General features: G+C 37.6%; 1 long non-coding RNA gene across 1 annotated transcript in view; it reads right to left on the reverse strand.

Annotated features, from left to right (window-relative positions):
* Window positions 1–5,124: 5,124 nt before the first annotated feature.
* Window positions 5,125–13,901, reverse strand: part of LOC144245996 (uncharacterized) — a 191,358-nt gene continuing 182,581 nt past the window's right edge. The window contains exon 2 of the long non-coding RNA XR_013339592.1: window positions 5,125–5,401. This is a non-coding gene — a long non-coding RNA (uncharacterized LOC144245996). The remainder of the gene's footprint in view (window positions 5,402–13,901) is intronic.

Raw genomic sequence — 13,901 nt, forward strand, 5'->3', positions numbered from 1 at the left:
GCACCAATATGTATGAGTAGCTAAATTTATATTACTGGTTCTTGCCTAGAGAAAAGAATCATAGATGAGCTGCATTTTGGATTTGATATGACAAGGGAAGTTGTAAAAAAGCACAAGGTCCTAACTAGCTAGTAGAGCAGGCATGCTCAAGAAGCTTCCTTGTGCACCTGAGCTGTGTCTGAAGGGGTTTCATGCTAAGGCATCTTTTTTGAAGTATTTTCTGTCTGAAAAGGTAGACTCTGAGCAGAACAAAATAAACCAGGTTAAAGTCTCAGTGGATCTATATTCACATCGCAGTCCATATACTCCCTTCAACCCCAGGGTTTCAAATTGTCTGAGAGGTCAACTTGTGGCCCAAATTTTCAGAAATAACCAAGGTTCACTTTTGAATTTGCACTTGATAGGGCCTGATGTGGGATTCAAGTTTACAAGTTCAGTAGGGTCTGACGTGGGATTCAAGTTTACAATTCAATTTTATTTAGAGTTCCTCAAGAATGAAAACTCACAGAACCTGGACATGCAAAACTTACTAATTAATTATGCAAGAAACAAACCTAAAGAATGCAAAAGCAAGAATTAACATTTTGTGCCACTCTTACTAGCTAAGGACCAGATTTTCAGCATAGCTTTCCATCATTCAGTGTTTTTCTCTCAGTGAAAAACTTCCCAGACTTTCATTAGTCCTCTGTACAACAAAGACAGATATAGCTGAGGCTGTAGAGTCCATGCAGCTAATAGTAAAATGGAATGCATCTGTATTTTCAGAACAGCAGATTTTAATGCCTCAAAACTCATGCCCACCCACGCACTTCAGTCTCCCAGTTAATCTCTTCATGGAACAGTTAATTTCCAAAATGTTTTCACTTAAGGAGTTACTCAATGAAGTCCTTTTAGTAAACACCTCAAGCTCTAATCATCACTTTAAACAGGATATTGTTAGTGTGGTACAGCATTCACAACAATAAATAGATATGATCAATAATTTAGTATTTGACTTGCAGCTTTGGCCATTGGGATCATATTTTCTTTGACAATATTCTTAAAGGTATGTTTTCAAAATGAATAATTTTAGCCATACTTTCTCTGAAGTCTCACTTATGACCTATATTACATAAATGCTTTCATCATATATACACACATATATATAATTGTATAAAAATAAGCTCTATAAATACCTCACAGAATGAGATTTCACTTACCTTTTTCTGAGGATCCACCTCTAGCTAGGACAACTGGGTGTATCAATGAACTTGGAAGTGGTAAGTCTCAACAGACTCAGTGACCAGACTGCAAAGGTGGCCCAATGGATTTGCTTGCTCAGCTCTCATCCTGATTCAACAGCTTCTTCAGGAATTTTCTTCTCATGTCATGTTGAGTAGTACAAGGACCTCCTTATTTCTACAGAACAGTAACAAACACAAGAGGCCAACAATAAAAACAAGAAACAACACCCCTGGCCTTCCCGGCTTTCTTCCCTGCCTTGGCTATCACCAACAGAGAGGGAAGACCTGAAGAAATATTCTCTCCAGGCTGTTCAGGAGATATTCAAGGACATTTAAGGTGAGGTACAAATAACTCTGCAGTGGAGGACTTCTTCCAGAGATTTGGTTGGCATAAGCACTTATTTTTTACTTGTTTTTCTTTACATCAGTTTTGTCTGTGGTTCTCATTCACTGTAAATTGACACATATTCATAAAAACCAGTGGGATTACTCTAGTCCATACATCCTGAATATTCTGTGTGGGTTGGGCTTGTCCCTTTATTCTAAATTTGCAAAGCCTGTAAAATAGAGGTTCTCCTCCTTGGCCAAGGCATCAGGATGTTAAATCAAGCATTACTGTGTGTTCACATAAATGTGAAGATTTCATTCAAGCCCAGTCTATTATACAAAAATTAGTTAATATATTGATAATAGATCCAAATATCAAAACTAATACTTATGATGTTATCTTTTCCCCTGCAGCTTACAGTCTGTAAAATTTTAACTCTGCATCAGCCAATATTTTTGTAACAGATTTCTCACTGAGAACACTGATTCTGCCGTAATTCTTAAGATATAAAAAGATCACCTTTAGTTATTTTCAGACTGGCCGAAATACTTGTGGGATTTCTTGCAGTCTATGCTCAGAAGTAGCCACCAAGATGACAGACATTTTTAATTCTAATTTTTACTGTCTCATAACCTTTGTCAAGGCCTAGAACAATGAACTGCAATCGAAGAACACTGGAACATATAGAGATTCATGCTAAGCCTAAGGAACTGGCCTGGAGTTAAAGATTCAAGAGCTCTTGCATATATGGGCACAACATATGTGAGAAGTCTCTCCAGGGAAGATGTGAACCACAGAGGCTTAAACTGTGACTTGCTCTTGCGGAAATCTATGTAGCCATAGTAATAGAGACCTCATAACTAAATAGAATAAACAAATAAGAAGTAATGCCATGTTAACACACAATATGTCCACAGCTGGGAATCAGACAAATCTGTGATTGAACCTCAAAAGACATGTGACAAGAGTCTTCAAGAAGGCAGGTACAAGTTTGAAGTGAGCAACCTTTGTGAACTTAATTTCTTTTACATAGGGCCATAGTATTCTTCACATGTAGATTTCACATCACTTTTTAGTCTCTTAATTGACTTTAATTGTCATATTTACATTCCTGGGGGATTTACTCAGATGGTACCTCAGCTATATTTTGAAGACAATGGATTTTCACATATAAAACAGAAGGATAATTAATTCACTGAAGAAAAACAATGGCCAGTGAGAGCTTTAATTGGTGATGTGATTGGCAAAAAAAGAAAGATAAATAATTCATCTGAAACACAACAGGAGAAAAGATACGGACAAAACATAAGGGAAGAGGGCATGAGAATGACACAATTATCGTAGGTTGTTAAACTTTGGTCACTGTAAACACCATACAGAAGTTCTTCAAGAAAGAACTCCAAGGTTATGTAACACCACCCCAGGCACTGACAGTCAGTAGAGACCTGTGAAGTGGTACACATCCCTACCATTCTGCACAGCACAGGGTTTGCTCTGACCTCAGGAAATCATGTTGGTGCTGGACATAGAAAATACAATTTAATTCCAGGATAATTAAAAGCACTTAGGAGGTGATGGATGGCCTAAAGGAGACCAAATGTGATTTAACCTGGAATTTTACTCATAATAGCTATAAAAAAAAGATGAAGTTATGCAGAAAAATACTTTGGCAGCAAGCTCAAAAATTAATATTTTATACCAGTCTAATGTTAAAACACCATTGAGGGTAATGCTAACCAGTTGCTTGGGGTTTAAGTGATTAACTTGGGCATTAAGTCCTTTTAAGGACATTTGTTAATTTTCTATATCTAAACCTAACTCTATTATTACTGTTATTGTTGTTATTTCTGATCTTTTACAGACAATCTTTCTTTTTGCATGATTTTTTTTAAAGACTATTTTCCTGAGCTGCTTCTCTTCTCCTGATCATGACGCAAGTAGCCCACTTTGTCATTCAGCAGGAAGAAATACATCATTACAATTCAAGTAAAAATGTTTCAGCAGCAGTAGTCACTACTTGGATCACTCCAACAGTCTGAAGAGTTTGGACTCCTAATTAAAGTAATCCAGAATCAAATATCTATGTATGGTACAAATGTGTGGTAAAAAGTTGCTTCTTCAAATAGATTTATTAATGAAATTTGCCGAGTATCTGTGACGTATATCCATTAGTTGGGTAAAGTATCATAATTTTTGAAAGATTAAAGGCTTTTTCTCCTTTTTCTGATAAAGTTTTCACATTTGCTACAAAACAATTAAAGATGAGGGAATGAGAAGGGGAGGGAAAGATTGCATAAGTGAAGTTCAGGCCTCAGACTCCCAGGAGACTCAAAAAGCTGAAGAATCCTCTTTTCTCTCATACTCAGGGAATATTTAATCCTGTTATGGGAAGTGCAAGGACTTCATAGGATAACCTGACTTCAGAGACTCTCCTGAGAAGAACAACAGAAAATCTAATGTTGATACTTCAAAATACTGAATAAGGGCCCTAACATGTTGCTAAAGGAAAAGAAAAGGAGAAATTGGTCATCACTCAAGTTTTACAGAAAATTGCTGGAGGCATCTGCCTTCCTTGGCAGGAATTTGAGTAGATGGAGAATGGAATTTAAGACATATTCTGATCCTCAGTATTTCACTGTCAGATGGAGAAACCACCTTCCTGCTCAAACATCTAATATGGATGAGATCCAAGCTATACATGCTGATGGTATTAAAACACTTTTAGCTTCCTGTATGCCCCTGCAGACCTCCCTGCTAGGTATCCCAGATTCTGCAGCTCTGTGCTCTGTGACTGGAGACTTTGTTCTCTGACATTCATCATTGATACATTTAAGCTCTCCTTCAGATCTCAGCTTCAGAGTTTAAATCACAGTTTTCAAGCAAATTTGGCATTATAAAGTTAATCTATCCTGAAAGTAGTTTTTCAGAAAAGGACCTGAAGGTCCTGGCAGACAACTGCCATGTGCCACCATGTGCCAGTAATGTGTCCTTGCAGCACAGGAGGCTGGCTGCATCCTAGACTGGGATGAGAACTTCCAGCAAGTTGAGGGAGGTGGTCTTTCCTCTCTATTCATCCCTGGGGAGAAAAATCTGGAGTTGTGAGCCAGTGTTGTACTTCCTACCATATGAAAGGGCCTGTTTAGGGCCTGTGTAGCCATTGTTATCTGTTTTAAAACAAGCTCCACTTTGCCAACAGGTAATAAAACCTAAGTTTTTTAATTCTAGATGGCAAATGTTAAAGAAGGATGAAAAATGTATTATGCTGTTCTGCAAACAGAAGTATGCTCTTCTCTGAGGCTAGACTTAACAACACTATGGAAAAAAATGCTTTGCTCAAAAAGGATGTAGATACAACCAAAGCACTAAAACCATATCTCCTAAGGCAGAAAAAACTGCATTAATTTAATGATTTGCTAAGAAATCTGAAAAACTGTTCTATCACTGCATAAGACACAGTTTTCCATGAAATATGTCTGCAGTTCCAATCTATATGAAGTCTATCAGATAAAAGGCACAAATGTTTTTAAGTTTAAGAAATATTTTGCATTTTATGAAATGAACAGGGTCTATGCCTTTATTAGTGTTCAGCTCTTTATTAAAATGTCAGCTCGGCAGGGGGGTGTTGTAGCTTCTTCCAGTAGCCGAAGGGTGAGAAGGCTGCAGAGTCTGACCCTGGAGTCTCCGTGGCACGCTGGTAGCTGAAGGTGAAGAGGTGTCCAGTCTGGTATCTGAAGTCCCGATCAGCAGACCATCCTCTCTCCTTTCCTCCTGGCACACTGGTAGCCGAAGGGTGGGGGGATGTGCAGAGTCGTTGCCGATATCCAGCAGCAGCTATCCCTCTCCTTCCCTCCTGGTAACACAGGAAGAGTGTCTGTTTACCTTGTGCCTGCTTCCCACAGCCCAGTCCAGTCTGGTCCTCTGCAGGTTATGGTGACAGGTCAAACATAGCCTAGGGATGGGTTTCCCTTTTCCCCAACCTGCACACTCATCCAGCCCCCTCCACTGTGCCCCTCTTTTTCATTTTGGGGTGTTTTTCATCCCCAAAAACCCCTCCCATGATTCCACTGGATTATTTTGCATCCCAGTCCTAGTTTGGGTGGGGGTAGGTAATTCCCAGGAGCAATTAGGTAATTAACATTTCAATGTCAGTACTTAGTTCGAGCCAAATGTCCCAGCCAGGCTGTTTTGTTCATAACATTTTATCTTCTGCCTCTTTTTCATCTCCCTTGCTTAAGATGAATGTGCCAAGTCTGTACAGGAGAGAGCAATAACCTCCAAATCTAATTATGATTTCATAGGTCAAGATATATGTCTACTGAAACATCAAGTTTGTTATTCCCTGAGTCAGCTGATAAAGCACAAGCAATGACATTACTTCATTATAAGCAATTTTTAGGAAGATCTAAGAGGCAGGGTTTGCCTTCTGAAATTTTGAATGTAGTAGTCTAAACTGATTTCAATAGATCATTCACCCAACTGAAGCAGATCCAAACATTCAGTATACTTTAGGCTTGCCTCTAAGTAGGAAATATGATTATCATTAAAAGTACCAAAACAGAAGAAATAGTAACAATCTTTTTAGGTCACTTGTCATTAGAACAGATAGGTGCTGGAGTTCAGGATACCTAAAAGCTTATACAAAAAGACTGCAAACCATTTTAGCATAAATTTTTGGCAAATGGCAAAAAGCAGTATCTGAGAGACAGAAAACAAAATAATTTTTATTCATGTGGCACTCTTAAATAACAAATAACAGACACAATCTTTTTGTTGATGACCATATAAATGTTGCTTCCGAAATAGCAGGCAGTGTCCAAAGTTGTTTATAAATAACAAGCTGTTTAAAACATCAAGAAAATAGACTTTTAGGTGAGGTGTCCACATGGCATTTTAATAGTACTGTAATAATACTCTACAGACACTACTAAGTTAGTGTATTTTAAACAAGGGTTATGAAGTGCTCTTTTACATAACATTACTTTTACACAATATTTACGACATATATGCTGCCATTGCCCCCTTCTTTACAATAATATATTATTAGGAGAGCTAAAAAGTTGTAGATGACATAAACCAGCACTGGCTCCACAAGTATATCAGAATATATATATATATATATATATACATACATACACAGTTCCTTGTATATAGAAAAAGACAGAAAGCCCAATCTGAAAAATAAGGAAGTCAAATGTGGGGATTTGCCTAAACAAATCTGGGTGCCCAAAGAAGGATCACTTCTTTCAAGTGCTAAAGTTATTAGAAATGTCAGCAGAAGTCCATGAGTAAAGTGACAGAGGTCACAGACACAGCAGACACTGCAAGTTTGCTTTATTTTTCTACCTCTCTCCTCATTTAATGGACAAAATGGGCATCATCAAAATGCCACAGCCAGTGGTAGTGGAAGGTTTTTTTTGTATTTGGCAGGTCTGAAGTGATCACAAAGAGCGAAACAGTCAGGCTTTTAATGCACACTTACCTTCCTGTCTTAAAATCTCTCCAAGCATTTCACACCAAGTTCAAATAAATGACACTTGCTTTACAATCTAGGCTGATGTTCTGAGGACTTCCTTAGCAGCAAAGCATCCAGAAGTCGTTCCACTGGACATGATTAATAGGGGTGTATTACTCTGCATATTCTGCATTTCAAGCTTATGCATATTCATATGAGCACTTACAAATGTCTAATATTCTTATGACAACCCTTGTAAAGCACTGAATGCACCAGTTGCATACAGTTTCCTCACTGAAGATCCTTTGAACTATGCCACTTGGGATATCTGCTATGGCTGTTTTGCTCTGTGTCAGTCCCTCTGTGCTCCCAATGAAGCCCTCACAACATATAATAAATATATATTAATTATATATATATATATATATATATATATATATATATATATATATATATATATATAAATTTTATATATATATATATATATAAATTTTATATATATATATATATATATATATATATATATATATATATATATATATATATATATATATAAAAAACATATAAAATAATAAAAAACAATAATAATAGAAATATTAAAAGTTAGCACCACTGGCTTAAGTGCAAACGACGAAAACTTGTTAACAAAAGTCAGACAACTTGACTAGTTTACCTAGAAGTCAAAATTGACAGAATAAGTATTGTAAAGCTTCAGGATATCAAGGCATTCTGTGTTTCCCAGTGCAAGTGAGATGTAAACACACTGGTGAGCTCAGTGAAAGACCACTGAAATAATTAAGGGTCTGGGGCAGCTCTCCTGTGAGGAAAGGCTGAGAGCTGCAACTGACTGTTCAGCCTGTAGAAGGGAAGGCTCAGGGGGGATCTCATCACTGTGTACAAATATCTGAAGAAAGTGTGGAGAAAATATGGGGAGTGTCTCAAAAGATGCTGGCATAAATGAGAAATGCTCCCCTGTATTTATTTTTTGCAACTCCATGTTGTGCCACTCCATGTTTGTAAAGTATTATTTTCTCTTCTGCTTTTGTTACTAGCATCCAGTACCACTCTCCACTGAGTCCAAGGATATTGGGAAGGCAAAATAACAGGTTTCTTCATGAGAATAAATGGTGGAGGTCTGAACAAGAGAGAAATGGAAATCCAAGTATTTCTTCTAATCATTTTTATCAATCCTAAAAAGTCATAAAGAAAACTTCTAATCCAGTCTTTCCAAACAGAATCTCATTGGTCTTTATGTTGTCAGTCAGCATAAACCTAGTACTGGGTGGAACACATCTGCTGAGACAGAGAAACTAATTTATAAAGTAGTGACCTCACCTTCTCTTATAATCACGGGAGTGAAACAAGCACTTTTGGATTCTGTTTCATCTTGAAAAGGATGTCCAAAATAAGCCAGATTAATCTTATCCTAAAAGTACCTATTTCTTTCCACAATATTTGAAAAGAGCTTGCAAAGAGCTGATGGCAGCCAATGCAGGCAGTCACTTACATGAGGACAAATGTCAGACTGTGATGCTGATTTATTTACAAAGACAGTACCACTCTGACCTGATAGAAAGGTTGCAGATTAAGTCGATTTTCACTACAATTTAAAATTCTTGTTTACAGGCCTCTATGTCAACATAGCTAAGAATCAGGCATCTCAGCAGGAACATGCCCTTCCAAGCAGGCATCCAGAGGGGGCAGAATGGAAAAAGAAATAGAGACAGCTGCCTCTGCCTCACTTAGTCTGCTAGAGGACATTTTAGGTCTGTTAGAGAGGAATGCCACTACATTTTAGCATTGTTGCATTTTCAGTTATGGGGAGCTGCTGCAATACCACATTCGAAAGATCCCTTGCTAAACCATTAACTATGTTACTTTCAGATACTGTGATCAGTCATGTTTCTTCAACACCTGCCTCACCCCTTGAGCAGATTTTCAGGAATTGGTGGGACACTATTGGGCACTCCTAATCCTGTTATCCAGTAGGATAACAGAACACAGTGGGGGGAAAAGTAATACTGAAAATCATGTAGATAAAAGTTCAGGACTTGGACATTCATCATGCCACAGTAATTTACAGAGTTTCTATAAAACCGGAAATAAGACAACCCCTGTTGTGCAGCAAGCTCTGTTTGCCCCAAATTGTAAATTTTCTTCTTGACAACAATTTCCACTGGAATAAGGGTCATAAGACATGTGAATTTGAGTATCTCTGTGAAATACATCTATTTGAGGATGCTTTCTTTCTTCCTCCCGTTATGCATAATTTCAGCATTTTCTGGGCACTAATATCCTCAGAGAAAAAAACCCCAGAATGCTGGCTCAGAAGTGCAATTTCAGTGCCCTCCAGTATCCTTCACCACACCCCAAAGATGTACAGCCCTTATGAACCCATAGAGGATCAATTTGAATTTTTACTGAAAGGCAGTTTGCTTGCTCTGGCTGAAAAAAAAATTGCAGACTGGTCACCAGAATCAAACAACTCTTCTGGAACTGCAGTGAAAACAAAGAAATGGCAAAGCAGAAAACACAGAATCAACCCTTTCTGGTCAACCTACTTAACCCATGTTAAGTAAATCAATTTTGAGAATGGAAATCTTTTTTACAAGTATATCATCACATATTCAACATAAATACACTGAGATATCTTTATTTTTTCTCCTCTATTCAGAACTACTCCCCACTAAGGACATAATGTCTGTGGCATTCCAAAAGTCACAGATTTGTCTAATTATCGTCAATTCATATGTTTGTTAGATGCTCACAAAAATCTGTGACATTGAAAGACATTATGCAAAGATACCATTTCAATAAATGGAAGGATCATGGGAACAGTATCATATACTGTTTTTTCAAAGGAACAGAGTACAAAATAATGGTGTTGGGATATGGAGGCGGGTAGTTCTTCATTCACCCTTTCTATTTACACAGCAATAACCAGCATAAGATCAAAAATATAAAAATCTTTCCCTTCTCTACGCATCAATAACACACGTCTCACTAATCATTTTTGCAGTGTCTGCTGGTCATGTTTAGTTCTGTAATCACTTTCATTTTATTTTACTTTTTCATAGCAGGAAACATCTGCTTGTTTCATACATTGAAGTCCATGCATTAAGTTCCCAGGAGAATAAAATTCTAAGCCACTCCAAAGTAAACAGGAAAAAATGTACTGATTTCTCTTAAGGCCAGAACTTCATCTCAAATCTTTGGGTTTCAGCTAAATTTTAAAGGTTGAAGGCCTTCCCTGCACTTGGAAAGACCCAAAACCATAGTCTCCTTCGTCCTTAACCATTAGCATTCACATGTTTTATGCTAAAAGAACTCACAGCTGCCTTGATTCAGTTTTTAAGTATTCTTCATGCAGGCAAATGCAACATGAATCTGGAATCAAAGCCGAATCTCTTTTCAGTGTTAGTTACTGCTCTTCATAATTTTTAAAGCACCAATAAGCATATATACTCTCTATCCAAAATAAAAAACATCATATAATGGCATGCAGAAAGAGATCAGTTCTAGGAAAGAGATTTTGTTTGGTGCTGAATCTTGGAGTTACATTATGTCCCTGTTGTTTGATGTACTGGTTCACCTTTTACCTTTGCTCGACCTATCCCCATGTGTTCCTTCCTGCCTTTCCTTCCTCTCCCTTATACAGGTGTATAAAAGCTACCCAGTCCTAATGATATAAAAATGTGCTGGTTTGTGTGTTATGCCAGCAAGCCTGTGTGTCTTCATTTTCCCTCCAAACCGGGGCAAGTCACCTTTTTTTATGTGTACTCTTTTTATAAAAATGATCATTCTGAAAAAACCCCATACATTATTGCTTTGAGTTAAACATGCCACAGTATGTATCAAAAGCCCATCTACATTGGAAAGTGCTTTCCTCATAACATTCAGAAGGATTGGATTGTTTGGATTTAATTAAGAAATCATTTAAACATTTGCCCTTTATCTGTTGCTTTTAGTGTACAATAATTTCTTTATTCAGGAGAGTTCTTAATATTCCCAAATGGTCAGGCAATAAAATTAAATGTTCAAAGATTTTGCTATCTGGTGGTTGCAGATATCACACTTGTGATGCTGATACTTGGTTGTCAGACTCAAATGTGCAGAAAGCAATTAAAATTCTTTACTTTGGTCATGCAGGAGATGCGAAAAAAAGGCTCAGTGTGCAATGTGACAGATGTGAGCTCTTGGAAACGTGAACTTCAAAACCTATTATGCAGGGAGATATGGTAAGCACTGTGGACTTACAGAATATTCAGAAAATCTTTTGGATCAGTGCTATAAACATGTGCAGAGAAAAACTCTGAGAAAATTTGTTTATACCAGCTTACTCCAGCACCAATCAAGAAGGCAACACCACTCCTTAAAGCATGTATACAAAACCAAAAACTGGAAATCTGATAAATGTGCACCTGCAATTTCTCAGGATTCCACAAAGCCAATGTCTTACTAACCTAGAAATTAGGACAACTATTTCCATTTTTTCTTTTCAGTTGTTGATATGTAATGCTGTATTCTAGAGGATGAATATGCTACCTTTTGAAATCCAGTTCCAAAGTTCCTACTTCACTTTCTTCTTGTCCCAAAAGGAAACACTGTGCATACAGAACTAATGCCAATGCTGCATTTGGGAGTGTCCTATTTCCATTGATTAGGCTACTAGCTTTTTCTATCAGAGGTGTTAATTCTCATGGAGTCTTTGAATTTTCCATGATTATCCTTTAATCACATGACCTAACACTCACAAATTCTGGTGTGTTTTTCACGGCATTATGATGAATCTTTTCATAAATCACATAAGACCATTATCAATGGAACATAATTTTTTTTTGAAAGAGAATCATCAGCCTCCTTGTCAGCTTTATTACAAAATCTTTTACTGACATAAACATCTTTTTGGCACTTTCTTGTTCTTGTGAAAGAGAAGAATAAACTCAGTGGATCCTATTTAAGAGATATTTACTCCAGTGGTCTCTATGGTGGGCTTTACATTATGCTGTCTGCATAAATATTTTAATTGCACCAATATTTACATAAGAATACAAAAAACAACAGTATCCCTCTTTCCTGAGAGGTACTAGCTCATAGAGAGTACATGACTGACAGCACATAGCAAATATTACTTTATCCTGTGCCTGTTGATTTGCCTCTCCTCAAGCCCTTAGCATTGCTGCACAGCCACAAGCCACAGGACTATAGTAAAAAGGAAAATTTCATCCTGAATTTCTCACAGGCACTTAGCAAACTGGAGACATTATTTACTCCTGCTAGAGTGGGAAATCCCAGGCACTTGATGCTAAGGAACTGAAAGAAAGTACAGTGACAAGTAGTGAATGGGGCATACAGAAAGAGAGCTGTGTATCCATCTCAGATCTGGGGTCTGTTGCTCTCAGTAGCAGCTCCTATGCTGCATATGCATGAATGCATTTCTGAAACTATAAGCCAAAATGAACTAAAAGGAACAACTTTAAACAATGCCACAGTCAGCTTCTGACTGCTAGCAAGCCTTCAGCAGGCTCACTGATACTGGTCTCCTGCAAGGCTGTGTTTCAGACAGCCATTATGCTGCACTGGTGGGAAATTCCAGATTAATATTTCTTTGAGACACATGGTCCTATCAGCCAACTCACTCTGAATTTCTGTACCAAATATACATGGGGACTGGCTAGTGGAGAGGCCAGGTCTGCTCTGACCCATTGCACAGAGGTGTTTAAGGAGCACGTATTACTCCCCAAAATGAGATGCTTGGAGACTGTACAAGTTTAGGATATTTGCTATCAACAAGGACCCTAAGAGCTTTCAACAGTGAGGTGAACTCTAAAGCCTTTGTTGACAGACATTTCTGGGCACTGTGGTTCACACTTCTGCTTCCAGGGGTAAGCCAGGCATGCTGAGTTCATCTTGCTTTAACACATAAGGAGAACATTGCAGAATGCACACATGCTTTGAGCTCAGAGAACTTCAGGTTGATGCAGCTCCTACTCTTTCATCTTTCTACAATCTTCCCTGGCTAGTTTGACCATCTGTAATTTTTATGGAAAAACACCATTAAAATTACTTTATTTATTTTAAAAATCCTTTTTTTCCCTTCTACTGTACTGCCTAATTTTCTCTATTGGTCCAACTTTGAAGCACTAGTCCTTTGGCTGACAGCTTTTTATTATAGTTACTATAGACACTGTAATTTGAAAGGCCAGGTAACCCCTCTTATTCTCAGTATAATGTTTGCTGTCATGGAACTATGCATTATTAATATTATAAGAATAGGCAAAAAATAACTCTGCAGGAAAATTGGCACAGCATCAGTTAAAATACACAGTAAGGTCATCCTTCACAGAACTTTTAAGCTGTTAAAGGGCACTGGCAGGGCTAAGCTGCCAGACGAGTGCCTGAAGCCTTATTGGCTTTCAGTCCAGAACAGTCAAGAACAAAATCCCATTCTCTTGTTCCACCAACCTCCTCAGAAGATGTTGTGACTGTCCATTGGTTATCACTTACTCTCACTATCTTTCAGCCACTCTGGAAATAATGTTTAAACTATAACTCAGAAAGAACATCATTTTCCAGCCAATCAATAACCTTCCCTCTTCATCATTTCCATCAGAGTTTACATACTTATTTTTCTGCTGCTTCTGCTACTTCTGTCATTTCTGGACTATTCCCACTGTGTCTTGCTAGTCTCTGACATTGCCATCAAAGAAACCCAGCAAGGAAACAAGTATATATAAGTACCTCAATTAATTAAGGCTATTCTATTATGTCCTAACTAAAAATATAAATTAAAAATATTTGCACTAAGATAAATCCAGAAAATTCTGCAAAAATCACAAAATTCAGATAACTGCAAGAGTAGATCACAGAAAAGGAGGAAATTAGACCAGAAAGGTAT

This window comes from Lonchura striata, chromosome 3 (genome assembly GCF_046129695.1).
Source record: "Lonchura striata isolate bLonStr1 chromosome 3, bLonStr1.mat, whole genome shotgun sequence".
Lineage (NCBI taxonomy): Eukaryota > Metazoa > Chordata > Aves > Passeriformes > Estrildidae > Lonchura > Lonchura striata.